The following is a 16,900-nucleotide window of genomic DNA, read 5'->3' as shown; positions in this document are numbered from 1 at the left end:
GTAGTTTTCTGAATACAGGTCTTTTGCCTCTTTGGTTCGGTTTATTCCTAGGTATTTTATTTTCCTTTTTGCTATTTCAAATGGGATTTTTTTTTCTTGATTTCTGCTTCTGCTGTTTCATTGTTGGTGTACAGAAATGCCTTTGATTTCTGGATATTGACTTTGTATCCCGCTGTTTTACCAAATTCATTTATTAGGTCAAGCAGTTTTTTGGTGGAGTCTATAGGATTTTCTATGTACACTATCATGTCATCTGCAAACAGTGACAGTTTTGTTTCCTCCTTTCCGATTTGGATTCCTTTTATTTCTTTTTCTTGTCTGATTGCTGTGGCTAAAACTTCCAGTACTATATTGAATAGAAGTGGTGAAAGTGGACATCCTTGTCTTGTTCCTGTTCTTAGTGGAAAAGATTTTAATTTTTGCCCATTGAGTATAATGTTGGCTGTAGGTTTCTCATATATGGCCTTTATTATGTTGAGGAATGCTCCCTCTATTCCCACTTTACTGAGTGTTTTTATCATAAATGGGTGCTGTACCTTATCAAATGCTTTTTCTGCATCTATTGATATGATCATGTGGTTTTTGTCTTTGCTTTTGTTTATGTGATGTATTACATTTACTGATTTGCGTATATTGTACCATCCTTGCCTACCTGGAATGAATCCAACTTGGTCATGGTGTATGATCTTCTTAATGTACTATTGGATGCGGTTTGCCAGTGTCTTGTTGAGGATTTTAGCGTCAATGTTCATCAGCGATATTGGCCTGTAGTTTTCTTTCTTTGTTGTGTCTTTATCTGGTTTTGGGATTAAGATGATGTTGGCCTCATAAAAAGAGTTTGGGAATCTTCCATCTTTTTGGATTTTTTGAAATAGTCTGTGAAGGATAGGTGTTAGTTCTTCCTTAAATGCTTTGTAGAATTCTCCTGTGAAACCATCTGGTCCAGGGCTTTTGTGTGTTGGGAGTTTTTGGATTACTGCTTCAATTTCTTTTGTTGTTATTGGTTTGTTCAGGCTTTCTACTTCCATTTTATTGAGTTTTGGAAGGTTATATTTTTCTAGAAATTTGTCTATTTCATCTAGGTTTTCAAATTTCTTGGCATACAGCTCTTTGTGGTAATTTGTTACTATCCTTTGTATTTCTGTGGTATCTGTTGTAATCTCTCCTCTTTCATTTTGATTGTGTTTATTTGGGTTTTCTCTCTTTTTTTCTTGATGAGTCTGCTTAAAGGCTTGTCGATTTTGTTTATCTTCTCAAAGAACCAGCTCCTAGATTCATTGATCCTTAGAATTGTGCTTTTAGTCTCTATGTCATTTAATTCTGCTATGATCTTGGTTATTTCCTTCCTTCTGCTTGCTTTGGGCTGTCTTTGTTGTTGTTCCTCGAGTTCTTGTAGACGTAGGGTTAGGTTGTTTGTTTGAAATGTTTCTAACTTTTTTAGGTGGGCCTGTATCGCTATGATCTTCCCTCTCTGGACTGCCTTGGCTGTGTCCCATAAGTTTTGGGTTGTTGTGAGTTCGGTTTCATTTGTTTCCAAAAACCGTTTGATTTCCTCCCTAATATCATTCTTGACCCATTCATTGTTTAATAGCATGCTGTTTAATCTCCATGAATTTGAGTGTTTTGGGTTTTTTTCCTTGTGGTTGGTTTCTAGTTTCAGTCCCTTGTGATCCGAGAAATTGCTTGGTATGATTTCAATTTTTTTGAAATTGTTGAGGCTTGTTTTGTGTCCTATCATGTGGTCAATCTTTGAAAATGTTCCATGTACATTTGAAAAAAATGTGTATTTAGCTTCTTTGGGATGGAGGGTTCTGTAAATATCAGTAAACCCCATTCGTCTAGGGTATTGTTCAATGCCACAATATCTTTGTTGATGTTTTGTTTGGAAGATCTGTCCATTTTTGATAGAGGGGTGTTAAAACCCCCCACAATAATTGTGTTGCTGTCCATATCTTTCTTGAAGTCCTCTAAGATTTTCTTTATGTATTTAGGTGCTCCTATCTTGGGTGCAGATATATTTACTATGTTTATGTCTTCTTGGTGAATTCTTCCCTTGAGTATTATGAAATGACCTTCTGGGTCTCTCTTTATGGATCTTCTTTGGAAGTCTATTTTGTCAGATATGAGTATTGCTACCCCGGCTTTTTTCTCCTGTCCATTTGCTTGGAAAATTTTTTTCTAGCCCTTCACTTTCAACCTGTGCAGATCTTTTATCCTGAGGTGGGTCTCTTGTAGACAGCATATGTGTGGGTCATGTTTTCTTATCCAATCAGCTATTCTATGTCTTTTGATTGGAGCGTTTAGTCCATTTACGTTTAAGGTTATCATTGATAGGTACTTATTCATTGCCTTTTATGTACGTGTGATCCTCTCTCACTCTCTCTTTTCCTTTCTTTCCTTAAAGCAGTCCCTTCAGCATCTCTTGCAGAGCTGGTTTAGTGGAGGTGTATTCTTTTAGACTTCTTTTGTCTGAGAAGCTTCTTATTTGGCCTTCTATCTTAATTGAGAGCCTTGCTGGGTAAAGTAGTCATGGTTGCAGGCCTCTGGTTCTCATTACTTGGATTATTTCTTGCCATTCTCTTCTGGCTTGGAGTGTTTCCATTGAGAAATCAGCTGTTAGCCTTATTGGGGCCCCCTTGTATGTTACTTCCTTCTTCTCCCTTGCTGCCTTTAAGATTCTCTCTTTGTCTTGAAATTTTGCCATTTTAATTATGATGTGTCTTGAGGTGGGCCTCCTTGGGTTCCTCTTGATTGGGACTCTCTGTGTTTCCTGTATTTGTGTGACTTTTTGTCTCATCAAATTAGGGAAGTTTTCCATCATCACTTGTTCAACTAGGTTTTCTATCCCTTGTTCTTCTTCTTCTCCTTCTGGTATCCCTATTATACGGATATTATTACGTTTCATATTGTCTTGCATTTCTCTTAATCCCTCTTCATTCTTTCTGAGCCCCCTTTCCCTTTCTTGCTCTTTCTGGGTGTTTTCTTCTATTTTGTCCTCTAGCTCGCTGATCTGATCTTCTGCTTCATCGATCCTGCTTTTCATTCCTTCTACTGTGTTCTTCATTTCAGAGATTGTATTCTTCATTTCCTCTTGGCCCTTGTTGAGAGTTTCTATTTCCTTTTTTATGCTGATGTAGTTTTCATTGAGTTCATTGTAGCTTCCCTGTAGTTTCTCATAGCTCATTGTGAGCTCATTGAGCTTCCTGACAATCACTGCTTTGAATTCAATATCTGATAGTTGAATTGCCTCTGTTTCATTTAGCATTCTTTTTGAGGCTTCCTCCTTTCCTTTCATTTGGGGAGTATTTCTTTGTCTTCCCATTGTTTGTGAGACTCTTCTTGTTCACCTCAGCTTCTTATATTGATCTGTTCTGGCTCCCTCGGTTTATGATGTGACCTTCTTTAGTAGAGTAGCAGTGAGTTTCAGTGGTGCTGTTTCCTTGACCCCCCATGCTCTCTGGTCTTGGCCTGTTGTTTAAGTTGGCTTTGTTTGCTTTTGGGTTTTGATTGTTGTTGAGTCTTTCTTTGGTGGTTCCTTCCTGCCAGCTGGTTAAATGTGGGTCACTCTGTCCACCACCTTCTGTATTTTGTTGTGCTGGTGAGGGCATTTTGTGTTGAGGCTGGTTCTTCTGTGTGTACAAGGTTTAAAGAAATCTTGTTCAGTTGTTTGTATTGGGTACTGTCTCTGCTGTTTAGTTGTATTTCCAGATAAGCCCTGGATTGAGGTTTGTGTGGTTACTACTCCCTCCTTCACCTTCTTCTGCTGTTATCTGTTAGTGGTTCCTTAGTTGTTGGGTTTCCTCTTTCAGTGGTTATCCTGGTGTTCACCTCCTCCACCTATTCTTTTTTGTCATCAGATGGAGGGGAAGGCAAAATGGTTTAAGACAGCAACCGAGAATTCTATGCTATTTACAATAGTAGCAAGTAGGGAAGTTATAGGAGATCCTTTCACTATGTATAGTGTTAACCATGGTCTTCCACCCAGCTAGCTGATTTTTAGAAAGGATGGAAAGAAGATAATACTCTTGTTGGGGGAGGAAGGATTGTGAGTTGGATCTATACAGCAGAGAGGTTGTGGGCGGTCAGATTCTGGGGTAAGGTGAGAGTAAAGGATAGTAAATAGGTGTAGTGTGTGAGAGAATAGAGTTAACCACTACAGTAATAGAGTTCAGGAAACTTTGAAATGGGCTAAGATCTGGGGGGGGGGGTGTTGTGAAGTAATTACAATTGCATGGGACAGCAGTTATTTACAATAATATTATGGCAACATTCATATGGCAGAGTCTATGAAATCTAGGTAATAAGGATATGGAGTACAGAACATTGAGTAGTATGCTGATAGGACACAGGTGAGTTAATGGACAGTAGATTAGTAATACGGTATAGAAAGAGATATCAGGGGAAAGCTGTCAGGTCATACAGTATATCCAGCCTAGCAAAGCAGGCTATACAAAAATAAGTGGGATATAAAAATATTGTTAAAAAAAAAAAAAGATGTAGGACCACTGGAAAAATAATAATAATACAAATATGCAATAACTTGCAGGTTCTCTGTAATAGCAGAGTGACATTTATCTCACTGTCCCAGCTGTTGTGATGCCCCTTCTTTGGGTTCAACTTTGGTCTTTTCACCGATCCAGGATTTTGTCTCACTTGTAGGTATTTAGGAAAAAATTTAAAAAAGAAAAAAATAGAAAAGGCAGATGAAGTCAGGAAGAAGAGATAAAATTGGAGGACAGGAAGGAGGAAGGAATAAAACAAGAAATCAGGTAAGAGAGGAAAAAGAAATCAAAAGAGAATACAAACAATAAAACTTAAAAAATTAAAAATTGTTAAAAAAATAGAATCAAATTAAAAAGTCTCTTGATTTCAAAGTGGCCAAACTGGTTTTTCTGCTCTTGCTGGCTGAGGCATGCTGAAGGATGACTTGTTTGGCTTTTCTTCCTAGGCCCGTGGGGTTCGCACTGGCTCCGCGGCCCGTCCGCTGCCCAGCGCGACCCGCGCTCCCTTGAGCGGGCACGGCCAGTCTGCTGCTCACCGGCCCTCTACCGCACGCCGGTGCCCCCGCGGGCGGGCGCGGCCCGTCTGCAGCCTGCGCGCTCACAGCTGGGGAGCAGACAGGCCAGAGCCACTGATCACTTCAGGAGAATTCCCCAAACAGTGTCTGTGTCCATTCACTCCTTCCTCTTGGGAAATTCCTCCTGATCGAGCCCGCCGCTCTCCACAGTGGCCCGGCTTCTCTCACCGCCAAAGCTCCAGCCAGAATGGTGACCCTGGGAGTCCAGGTCTGCAGCGTGACTCGGCTCTGGCGTTCGCCACCTCCAAAGCTGCTCGCCACCCGGTGTGCCTGCTAGCACCTGGACCCCTCCCAGAGCCGCCCAGACCTTGCTCGGCTGGGGAGGGAGCAGCCGACCTGGCTCTCTCCCACTAACCCTACGGCAAACCCAGCCGCGCCCCCAGGCCTGGGGCTGCAGCCCCGGGACCACACGCCTGTCCGGGGAGCCTACCTCGATGCAGCACTCCGCCTAGGATCCATTCTTTGTTCTTTCAGTTCTGCCACAATCCTTGGTCCTCCGTTCTCAAAAATGCTGAAATATGCTGGTCGCTTGCCTTTGTACTCCAAAGATCGGTCAGGACTCTCTCCCCTGAGCAGAGGAAAGCCAAATCTGCTCCTTCCTACTCCGACGCCATCTTAGATTGTGTGTCGCCATTTCTTAGTTTGGAACACCAACAGCTTTGGCAGAATCCCTGTGTCATGTCCTTACCCAGTTCTCTGAGCCACATTTTGCACTATTCACTCCTGCAGGAGTGACTACCAAGACTCTCTGCTCCTCTTGGTTGAAGGAACTGCCAATTATAACAGGTTTTCTCCCTCTTCAAGCCAACCCTACCGGGAACTCTGTGCTATAGAGTGCATCTATGGCTCATCCGAGTTCTCCTCTCTTCTCACCTCTTGTTTGTTCCCACTTTCCCACCTTTAGATGCTTCAATGCATGTGCCTATATTTTGAGTGGGGAATCCTTTGTTGAGTTATAGCTGATCAACTTGTTGAAATTTCAGGGGGAGAGACCAAAGGGATCTCTCCTGCTGCCATTCCTCTGACATCACTCTCATTCACTTGAAAACTGAAAACTAAATTAACTTCAGGTAGGGAGATAAGAATGAGGAAAAGTATTTGAAACTAAATATACAATATGACTTTGTTTTCCTTTTAAAATAAGTGAATGTTCATGTGACATGCAAACTAAAAAATGTTAGTATTTGATCTACATCTGTGACATTATATGTTTTGAATATAATATACTGTTCACAGCACTTGGAACATAACTATTCATTAATTCCCAGCATCCTTAGATAGAAAGACACTGCTATAGTTATTAGGAAAGGCTGGAGAGACACTTTCCTGGCCTGACTAGTGTGGGTGAAGAGAGATTCTTACTACCTGGTGGCCTCATTATATTTTCAACAAATGGCTAATGGACAGTTAAGACAGAACTTTAGGAGTGAAGAGGAACAAGTGGGTAAGCCCTGGGGCGTGGCCTCCTCTGAATGAACAAGCACATTTTCAACACAATTGGCTGCCTAATCACTTGTTGCAAACTTGGTTGAAGTATTTGGATATGTAAGGATTTATATTTCCTCTAAAAGACTGGGTTGATAATGCTTTTGTTCTCCATTTCTGCCAACTGAACTAAGAAAGAAAAGAAATTGGTATGGAAATGACTTTCAATATGTTTTGTTTTGCTTTTTAACTTTTCAAAATACTTTTCAATTAAGCTGGTCAACTGGTGCAAGGTTTATTATACCTCCTGACACCACATAAAATAGATAGCAAAGAAAGAAATAAAGAATATGTATGTAATAAAAGTAGTTTCAGCAATAAAACAATTTTTGTTTAAAAAGACTACTTGTTTGCATTAAACCACATTACTTAAAGGTGATTAACGTATTGAGTACTTCTTTGTACTAACCACTGAATTAGTTCTGAGTGCTGAAAATGAGTGAAACATAAGGTCCCTGACTTCAAGAAACATCTCTTCACATAGACATCTGGCAGATATTGGCTATGTCTGAGTTACCTGAAGTTTCATGAGATGAGACACTTTATTTCCAAAAGAACCATAACTAAAAACCATATGCTCTGATTATTTTGCTTTCCAAGAACCAATCCTATCACAACCTTATAAGATTTCCATAATCAACCTAACATATTCTGTTGCCAATTAATTTCAAATATAATATGCATTGATTCATTTGGGGACAAAAAATAGAAGTCATGTTGTTACTTCAAATCATTTGGGAAATTAAGCAGACCACAAAGAAAGAAATTTAAAAATTGTCACATGTCTGTCATAGAAATATGAAATTTAGGTCTATAAAGCCATTTGTTCTTGTAATCACTTCCTACAGATATTTCACACAATGGTTCTGTAATTCAGGTAATGTTAGTCCTTCAGGATTTCAACTTCAGTGAGAATTTACTTAACATTTTATCATTAAAAATCTGTCTGTGTGCAAAATCAAGCTAACACCTAACATGCAAACAGTTGTGGGAAAATACATGCTTTACATTTAAACCCCAGGGTTGTTGTTTTTTTCTCTGTGACATTAGTGATGCCACCATAGCCCTTTCCAACTCTCAGTTTCCCCATCTGATAATTGGGGAAATATGTCACAGAATGGTTATTAGCATCAAACAAGATGACATGTGAAAATTTGCTTTGAGCAATACCAGGGCATATAGAGAATCTTTTAAAATCTGCACCAGAGATATAATTCCTCAAAACATCTAGCTTTGAAGAAAGAACAGCTACTGGAGTCACACATACTATGGTGAGCTGAGATGGCCCTTGAAGAGCTGGTACTTTACTTTCTGTCATACCTGGCTTAGGGCCCAGCACAGAAGTACCAGTAGATGGAGAGTCTTTCAGACTGAATGAGGCCCATTTGTTGGTCTTGAAGCATTGGTCTGAGGCACAGACACCTTGTTTGGCTTATATCTGGAGGCCTGCTAGGTGTTCTCCAGGAAGAAGGCCAGTGGGCAGCATCTTCCCACTCTACTTTGCCTTGTTCCAGCCAATAGGTACTACCTGCTTGTGAGGGTTTTTTGTTTTTGTTTGTTTGTTTGTTTTATTTTGTTTTAACTATAGGTTTTATTGAAAGGGTTGAAATCAGTAATGATTATAAGATTTTCAAAATATATTTGTAAATTCCATCAAGGAGATTTTAAGTATCTTTTCATAACAGTGGAGGTTTAGTACTGAAGATGATTGTACTCATAACTTCTCTGGTGTTCAGCATTGTAAATGTAGTTTGAAACCTACATTATTGCAAACTGATGATGTTACCTTTATTGACTTTGAATGATTATCCTGGCACTTTTTATATATGCATAACTTTGAAGTTTGGAGTAACAAAACAAATGAAAAATATAACATTTAACATTCACTGTCACAATCTGCAAATTAATATATCCAGTAATCTTAGATTTTTACTTTTTCTAAAATTCTTCCTAATATAGTCAATTATTGGAGATGCAAATAAACACCAAGTTCATAATCTTTACAATGTTCTTAGTCTTCTGGAAATCACCATATATTTTAGCACATAGAAATCAACAGAAAGAGTCCTCATGTAGACTTATTTCTTACTTCCAATGCCAGACACTGCATATAATTCTCTTGGTGGGCCTTCTCATATTAATCTTTCCTTTTGAATCAGAGTACTGAGATGTATCAGCAGGCCTTTAGCAGAGGCATTTTGGATTTTATGGGGAACATCTGGGGCTAAAGGCCCAGGATATACCAGGGACTAACAGGTGATTCCACCAGTGGTTGAGAATTCAGTTATGGACAGAGACTATGAGCCCAAACAGCAATCTTAAGAAATTCATTCTTAAGGATAGAAGAGGCATGACCACTTCCCCCAACACAGAGACACAGTGGGAAGACCACAGGCAAGGATGAAAACCACTGATAAGGATTACTACATATGTCAGCACAACCAGAATGTGGAACAAACCTGGAGAACTTCAGAAAGAAAGACAGACTCAATCACCCATAGGGACAGTTGTCATAGACAGATTCAGATGCTTTGGAAACTTGTCTTACTGACTTCTTGCAAGAGCTAGGACCTCAGGAATGAGAACTGCAAAGATTACAATAGCAGAGATTGTATCCAGAGGTTACTGTTAGGACATGTAATCATGTCAACTGCCTTTTCATCCAGATGGAATCTGAGAAACATTGTTAAATAAGCATGTCCAAGTTCCATTCATTAAGTTAGGGCTTCAGGGGTCTTCAGGCCTGTAGGTCTCCCAAGGTCCCTTCATTTAATATTCCCAGAGAAGAAGTTGTTTGAACTAGAACTATTTACAATGCAGATTTTGATAAATATATAGCTTTATTTTAAAAAAAACTTACTTCTAAATGGTGTTGATTTCAGAGCAACCCAATGGCTTGGCTGGACATGAGAGAATAAGAAATTTGTCTAGCAGCCCAAGCAGGTCAAATTTCAGCCTACTACAAAAGCTTCTTCCATGTGATAGGAGCATGTGTCTCAATTCTCTAAGAATGAGACTCATTTTTGGATAGTCCTTGAGTCCCAACTAAGTATAGAGATCAATATTTAGGGCTTTATGTCTAACAGGAATTCACCAAATACAATAGTCTCACCAGTTAGACTTTCCACTTACGCTGCTTTAAAACCAAACCTCCAAATTTGAAATTATTCCAAACTCATTGATCTTGTCCACTGATAAACCTCCAAATTTGTGTAACTGGGCAGCCTGGGGTCCTGCCACCTGCTGCTGTGTTTAAACATAACACTGAAGATTTGTGGGGAATGCAAAAGGTCTTTGTTAACAGGGTACCAATTTGAGGGGGCTGGAAGCATGCCTCCTCCAAGCCAACCTCTTTTGAAAAGCACAGGAATTCCCTTGTTCCCAAAACAAGAAGACTGAAATCCAAATCCATGCCCAGAAGTTTCCCATCATTTCTTATTTGTTCCTTTTGGAGTCAGAGACTTCTGCACAAATGGGTCACTTTTCTCTCCAGCTTTCAAGCTCTCTATCTGGGGTGAACACTTGTGGGTTCCAGAGTCACCACCACCTTATGCAACTTCTCTCTCTCCCCTGAGGCTCAGGGTGCTGTCAGATCATTGTACCCTGTCATGTGGGGGTAGCTCCACTTGTGGGGTCCTGGTCCCTGAGGCTGCCTGTGCCTCTGGGACCAAGGAAGTTTTCTGGCCTGTGTATCTCTCAGGGTGAGAGAGTGAGAGTGGTCCAGGACATGTGTGCTGTGCTGCACAGGGTCATAATTTCTCAAGGGCTAGAGCTCAGCAAGGCACATCCCAGTGCAGGACTATGCCTCTGTACATGTTCCCACCTGTTCAAGGCAAAGAAGTGCTCCAAGTGGGCCTGGCATATGCGGGACCCACCAGTACTCCCACACCACACCCCAATCAGTGGCATGAGGTAAGAAAGAGGAGAGAGTGCTTCTGCATGTGTTCTGTTTTAAGGTCCCCTCCCAAAATTCTATGCACTGTGGAAGTGTCCTTTTGTCCACCAATTCTAGGTGTGTCTGTCTGTACCATGTCTAACTTCTCAACCAATGGGCACTAATGCCCGCCATGTTTGTCAGCTCCTCAGTTTTTTTAACCTTCTTCTGGCCACCATTTTTCAGAAGGGGGCAGAGTCTGTAGTCACACACAGGAGTGCAGCATATGTTTGCCCAGGGCAGGGTGTCATGTTGTCACATGTGTGGTTTGTGAACTTCTCAGCCTATACAATCTCTGTACAAGCTCCCTCTGGCTATGTTACAAACACATCAGTTGTTTACCCTCCCTTGGGGTAAATAAGGTTATTTTGCAGGCTGTGGCTTCAACCACTGCCTCAAGGTTTCCTCCCCATCCCTTCCCTTTTCCTGGGGCAGTTTCTTGTGCCATATTGGGGTTCTCCTCTCTGCTCCCCAGCATCTTGTCTGAACCAATTTGTTACATTTGAGCCACTGTTTGAATATTCCCAGATCTCATTGTCATTGAGGAACCAAACACAGATTGGTAAATCAGTGGTCCTTTCGTCCTACTCCCCTTCCTCTTCTCATGGCAGAAATCACTAGTAGATGATGGTACGTGTTCTTGTGAAAACATAGTCTCATAATCCATAATGAAGTGTTTATTAAACTTCTACATTGTGCCTGGTACTCCAAGTGGCCACTATGAATCAGTCAGAGTTGGAAAATTACATGAAGCCAGTTTTCCATTTCAGGCCCAGATCCTGCATTCAATCTCAGCCCCTTACCATAAGGAGCAATACCTGCCAGCTGGTTAACTCCCCATCCATGCTCCTTCTTTCTAATGGACTGGAACAGGATGCTTCTTGCTCTAAAAAGGGCTCTATTATAGTTTAGTAAAGAAAATGTTGGATTATTCAATACTGCCAGTGTTTCCCAAAAATGTCAAAAGGTAAGTGGATAGTTTTGTGACCCTGTGGAAAAGTAAAGCTATTGACTGGGTATTCACCTTTGGAATACAGTTAGAATGATCACTAAATATGAAGTTACTACCTATTGTTCTCCTGATGGGTTTCAATGTTAGAACCCATGGAAGACCTGAGTTATAGAAAACAAATTCTCTTTTGTTCAAGTCATCATGTCTGAGTTCTTTGGCATAAAATATAGAAATATTTCCCTCCATATTCTTTATTAGGTTCCTTGGAAATAAACCCTGGTACATCACTTAACTTATGCTAAGATGCATGAAATGTCTTTTTAGATGCTTGAGTTCAATGTCTATCTTTCAAATTTTATGTATCATATGTGCTCTTCAAGTGACCCAATAATTTTCCTAAATGAAATAACAATTGGACTATAGTAATGATTTAATAATTGACCTAAGACTGTTCCTTCAGTAAAATAACTACTAATGCACCACATTATCCAATAGTGACATCTTTCAATTTTGCAGAAAAGAAAATTAATGACATTTTTCCATTTTGCCATAGAGGTTAATATAAGATTATATCTAAGATGATGGGAAAATAAAAAGTGAAACAATACCATATAGGGATAACTGAGTATGCCATATAAGGAGACTATATGTGAGAATCAAGTGCCACAGACTGGAAACAACCAAAATGTTGGATTCTTTTAAAAATCTCACACAGCTTTTCATGGCTATTGAGAAACCAGTTTGATCTTTAAAATAATTTTAAAAATCACTTGTTTATTTCTTTGCAATCTTACTTTGTTTTATTAACTTTGAATTACTTTCTATTACTCAAGAGGCTAAAACTGTAAATAAATGTGTGGCCTTGGTAGCAAGCTTTTGATACTATTATAAGACTTTTAACATCTAAGTCTATTATCTCCAGATGAAATATTTATGTTGAAGTTCTGTTGGTTTGGTTTCTTGTAGACTAGTTGCCTAAAGCTCCTTCTGCTTATGAAAGGGGAAAAGTTAAAATTTTTCTGAAAAGTTTAATTGTTTGGCTTATAGAGGATATATGAATACATTATCATAATAACTCTATATTAGGAGAATGTCATTTTAGAATTTTATAACTTTCTCCCGAGACTCCTTGTTAATTTTTTAGCACATTTAACCAAAAAAGATTGGTAATTTTTAATGTTGCATTTTCTATAACATCATTTAAATATATTTATTTTATTAATTTATTTATTTTTAGAGAGAAAGGAAGAGAGGGAGAGAACAATCAATCAGTTGCTTCTTGCATGCCCCCAACCAGAGACCTGGCCCACAGCCTAGGCATGTGCCCTGACTTGGAATTGACCCCAGTGACCTTTTGGTTTGTGGGACTTTGCCCAACCCAGGGAGCCACACCAGTCAGGGCCATCTAAATGTATTTAAAGGAGAGTTAAGCAGGGAAGGAAGGTCAGGTGTTCCCTCCAGTATGTTCCAATGCCTCAAGGGCTGCATTGCTTTCCAAGAAGATGGTGACTTGGGGGTTTGTCCTTTATCAACATCCCTGAATGATATTATGGGAACAAGCAATCTACTCTATACAATCTCCCCAGGGCAATAGCAAGTTGTTATTGAACACAAGGGGGAACTTCAGAGAAAGTGATTGAGAAGAGAATCATATAGATAGTTGAGTTTCAAATTGATAATCCCTTCAGTATTATAATCATGACATGAAGAGTTGAACAAATACATTTATGTCTGGCCATAGGCAGCACATTTTCTTTAATAACTCTTCATTTTCATGTCTCCTTTCTGTTTATACTCACTCACCTCTGTGTGTGTTTACTGCCAAAACTTTTGATCTCAAGGATCCTCAAATATGAAGGGAAGGAAAATAATTTTTCTGTACATGTTTGTATTTTCTATAGGATCATTGGAACCTGAAGACTCATGAAGTAGGGAATAAGATCAACTTCAACTTTAGGAAACAGATTGACTAGTATTTATTTCAAAGATATCAAGTGTTTACTTCACAGCAGAGTGTGAAATCAACAATAAACATTTAGGGCTTAGAGCTATAATTTTGTTTATTTTTTGAACTATGTGTATTTGTATACATTCATGTGTATCTATTGGGTGAAGTAATACATTATAATCAATGTAAGGTACAAATTCCCCAGAAACTTCTAAACTTTTATAACTAATGGTGTTTCCATTTTTTCAGTTGCCACATGGCTTCTTCTAGAATGTGTTGATGGTGACTGAACAGAGAGAGAAAGACAGAAAAAAAAATAATGTGTCAGATTGTAAGTGAAGCCACACCTTATTTTCTCAAGTTACACATTCTCATGCAGTAATATTGTACTCTGCTGTTTAAATGTTTGAATGAAATTCAAAACCTGATTAATAATGAAAATGTGCATTTTATGTTATTTTCCTTCATTAGCATTTAAATGTTAGAAGTTGTCTCATTTTGTGAAATATTTGGAAGCAAGAGTAGAGTTGGATACTTAGCTTTCACTACTTCTGCCTAGAGAAATGGTTACACTGTAATTTGTCATCTGTATTTTTATTCTAGTTAGTGAGATTTTAAGTTGTCATCTTGGTTTTAATTTTTAAAAATTCAAAATAATTTAGTAACTGCATTTTTACAAATCAGTTGAATCCTCTATTGACCTAACACAATATATCTGGGCAACACAGTATTTTACTACAGAGTGACTGGAGTTTGAACTAAGGTTTAAATACAAAATATTTGTCAAATCACTTTTTCTTTTTCTTGAATTGTTAGTTTTAATCTCTAAATTAGTTTCCCTATATTAAGAAAAGAATACAAGACCATTGGATTCCCATCTTGTAATATAGCCTTTAATAAATTAAAAAATAAATACACTGGATGGGGGTATGTTGGTATTCATTTACTTTCAACTGATTATTAAATATGAATCTAAGGTTCAATAAAATTAATTTTATGTTCACATTTCTCTTAAAACAATGTATTATCTTTTGGAAGCTTTTTAGTCAAGGTACTCACTCTCTCATGAGGATGACAAAAACTATTAAAATATGCATAAAATAAAAATATACTCAGCATATTTATTTTCTCTTACTTCCAATTATGACAAATTCTGGAATGTATATTAAAGTTAAAGAAAAAGGTAAACTTTCCTTCTGCAGATGGCTTGTCTTGCCTGTTTTGGACACTAATAAAGGTCTGGGACTGGTTACTACAGGCAAAGAAGTATTCCCTTGGAAAGCTTTTTATCTTTCCCTGTATATCCTCTTAAACCACAGCAGAACGCCATGGATGTGACTGATATTTAGGGGCCAAAAAAGATAAAGGAAAATAATAAAGTTAAATAGATTAATTATGTTTCTCCCTACCCCCACATTTTTTGAATGTTCAGAATTGTGATGTCAAATTCTATGAGAATAAAAGCATGAAAGCATGAGATGATTATGTGAACATGTCAAGTTTGAACCTGAAAGTAGTTTCTAATGGGATGTATTTGACAAGAAGCCCCTACCTTTATTGATTAATTTTGTATATGATTTGGTTTTTGAATCTCTGATCCTAAGAAAATGATTTTAAACAATTTGTGGGGCATGTATACACAAATTTATGATTTGACTCTGGCAGGGAAAAAGGGTATCTCTGAAAAATTAAATTTTAGGGGTTATAAATGGGTCAAAAGAATTATAATTTTTATTTATACTTCAGAAATGTGGTCAAGTGAATGAAATGTTTTCATATACATTTTTACATTCAACAGCAGTGACACACTGTTCATACATTAATTCTATAGGAAAATGTACATCCTTCTTTTTGTTAGGTAAGATCTACCAAGTGTTCATGGACAAAAAAAAAAAAAAGAAAGAAAGAAACCCTTTCATTGCAACCAAACTTGTGAAATTACAAGGGTAGGCTATGTTTCTTTCAATAACTTTATGACATTAAAAAGCTGTTGTCCAAATGTGTGTTAATATTGGCATGTGTAGGATGAAGTCTCACAAATTCTCTAAAATGTGAATATTTAATTTGAAAACCACAAAATAACCTAATGGCTATTGTGACTGAATCTATCCAGGGACATTAAAGTCCAGGATGGTTTAAGTGTGCTTCTGTAGCTCTATTCCTAGCTGTCTATTCTTTGATTCTCTAATCACAAAGAAATGCATTCTTATAAAGTTAAGCAGCTATAGATACAGAATGCTGATGTTAACCTAAAGAAAACTTAGTTAATGGTAATTCTACTGAATACTTGTTACATTCACATGAAATTTTAATTGATTATCAAATAGTACAACTCTGCCATGAATCCAACCACATAGAATATAAGCCTTAAGCTCACTAGGTTTAAGCAATTGTGTCTTTGTAGACTAAATCTACGTAAAATAAAATATGATAACTCCCTGGTGTTAGAGGTAGACAGTTTTCTTTCAAATCCTAGGTTTGGTCCTTTATTTTATTCAGCAGTGAAAGCCATGAATACAGAACAAATAACAGCTGTTACAATTCTCAACCATGACTTCTAATGTCAGAGAATTCAAAGTATGAACATAGTACACAGTAATGAAAGTATCAAAAATTAGTTTACCTCAAAAAAGATAAATAAAACAGGTATATTCCACCAATACATAAACAGATGTTTGTGCTACAGTTAAAATTTCTTGTATACAAAAGATCATAGTCCCCATAATCAGCTTGATAGAAGCAAGAATACATGAGCCATTTAAACTGTCAGACATTATGTTTATAGGGTATGCACAGAAGTTCAAGCAATAAATACATACATTAGTTCAAAGCCTTACAATAGCTACGCAAAGCAGATGCAGAAAAGCAGATTTGCTATTACTAGCAAGCAATGATATAAGTAAAAATTCATGAAATGCATTAAAGCAACATTTTTTCTTAAAAAAGTCTGGTCATTTATGGGTCCACCAACATCTTTACATAATATGCACAATTATCAAAATACAGACCAAGCATTTCAGAAAACTCCAAAAAACCTAAAATCTATTTTCAAAGCAATTGCAGTTTTGGAGGTTTTTCTGGTATAATGTGCAAGCAGCTATTTTTTAAAATTGTATTCATATAAAACCCATGCAAAACTCTACAGGTATATGCATTCTGTGGCTGAGACTTCCTTTCAAAAGTTTTGTAACTGAGGTATGCATACTTTAGCATTGTAATCTTAGGCCACTCTCTGGATGGTACAGCTCTCACAGTTACTTTCAATCCATCAAAGCCTTTTGAACATGCACCTGAAAAACCAATTTTCCCTTCAGATAATCCTGACAGGATCCTAGATGACTGAAAATCATCATTCACAATATCAATCATTCTTTTGATACCATGTGGTAAACTTCCTGTTTGTTGATCATGACCCAAAGACAAACATAATGAAAAGTAGCAGTTACTGTGACGTTTTCACGTTTCATGCAATCTGCCATAATTGTCCTAATTTTTTCTTTTTTT

General features: G+C 37.8%; 1 protein-coding gene across 1 annotated transcript in view; it reads right to left on the bottom strand.

Moving 5' to 3' along the window:
- Window positions 1–16,886: 16,886 nt before the first annotated feature.
- The window catches only part of FOXP2 (forkhead box P2), an 852,864-nt gene continuing 852,850 nt past the window's right edge, over window positions 16,887–16,900 (bottom strand). Inside the window, exon 18 of the mRNA XM_036010823.1 lies at window positions 16,887–16,900. This exon is cut by the window's right edge and continues 2,164 nt beyond it. The gene's annotated coding sequence lies outside the window, so the exon portion shown is untranslated.

This window comes from Phyllostomus discolor, chromosome 10, assembly GCF_004126475.2.
Source record: "Phyllostomus discolor isolate MPI-MPIP mPhyDis1 chromosome 10, mPhyDis1.pri.v3, whole genome shotgun sequence".
Taxonomy (NCBI): domain Eukaryota; kingdom Metazoa; phylum Chordata; class Mammalia; order Chiroptera; family Phyllostomidae; genus Phyllostomus; species Phyllostomus discolor.
This window is presented reverse-complemented; position numbering and strand designations above follow the sequence as displayed.